Genomic DNA, 1,427 nt, shown 5'->3' on the forward strand with positions numbered 1-1,427 from the left:
TCCACGGTTAGCTCAACGGTTAGCTAAATGGTTAGCTCCACGATTAGCTCAAGAGTTAGCTTCAAGACTTAGCTCCACAGTTAGCTCCACGGTTAGCTCAACGGTTAGCTAAATGGTTAGCTCCACGATTAGCTCAAGAGTTAGCTTCAAGAGTTAGCTCCACGGTTAGCTAAATGGTTAGCTCAACGGTTAGCTCCTCGGTTAGCTAAACGGTTAGCTCCATGGTTAGCACAACTATTAGCTCCACGATTAGCTCAACAGTTAGCCTCAACAGCTGGCTCAACGGTTAACTCCACAGTTAGCTCAACGGTTAGCTTTACACTTAGCTCCACGGTTAGCTCAACAGTTAGCTCCAAGTTTAGCTCCATAGTTAGCTTAACGGTTAGCTCCATGGTTAGCTCAAGATGTAACTCCACGGTTAGCTCAAAAGTTAGCTCGATGGTTGGCTCCACAGTTAGCTCGATGGTTAGCTCCACAGTTAGCTCGATGGTTAGCTTAACGGTTAGCTCTACAGTTAGCTTCAGGCCTACAAACATCTGCAAGTAAGAAAAACAAAGTATTTTGAAGGTAACAGATCTCAAAAGCTAAATAGACCAAAAGCAAAATATATCTTTATAAACTTATTTTCAAAAACTAGTTGAATGTGTGCAGAAAATGAGCTGAAATGATTAAAAATACACAGAAAACTGATAAATGATCAGAGAACGAGGAGTTTAGACGTTTCAAACAGCTGGAACCAGGAGCGGCTCCTGAACTGATCTGGATGACCAAAGGGTCAAAGGTCAACCTTCAAGGTAAGACGCTGGTTCAAACCCAGGGTCAGCAGAGTCCTTCAGAGAATAATGGTCCAGATATTAAACTCAATGAAAACATCTGGCTGCAAATGTTTTTTCAGGGGGGGGGGGGCAACAAAACCAACCAAACAGAAATGGACTCCATGTTTTTCTGCATTTTTCTATCACAGATGTTTGTTTTCGCAAAGCTCTGAAATTCCACATCATTGATTTTTGCTCCATGTTTTTCCTCCCACTGTTTACATTTGATCACTGCTGCACTTTATGAATGAAAATGTTCATTTACTGTCTGAAAGCTGAACTAAAAGACATTTTATATACAACATGACAATAAAAGCTGTCAAAAGTCAAAAACTGGGAAATGAGCTGAAAGCCTCGGTGGATTAAATCCAGATTAAACTGGATTAATTTAGAGAAACCTGAAACACTGAGATGTAAACATGAAGGCTATTAGTTAATTTCTCAGGTGTTTTTCTCTGGTTGTCTGTAAAACTCTGGAGTAAACTTTTCTTTCCTGACGTTCAGACCCTGACTGATGTTCGGCTGAAATATTCTAGTCCAGAGGTCACGGATTAGCGGACCGCGATACGGATCCAGACCCCCCTGCTGGTTAATCTGGACCCAACCTGGTTT

The sequence above is a fragment of the Cyprinodon variegatus genome, unplaced genomic scaffold (assembly GCF_000732505.1).
Source record: "Cyprinodon variegatus isolate N-32 unplaced genomic scaffold, C_variegatus-1.0 Scaffold2034, whole genome shotgun sequence".
Classification (NCBI taxonomy): domain Eukaryota; kingdom Metazoa; phylum Chordata; class Actinopteri; order Cyprinodontiformes; family Cyprinodontidae; genus Cyprinodon; species Cyprinodon variegatus.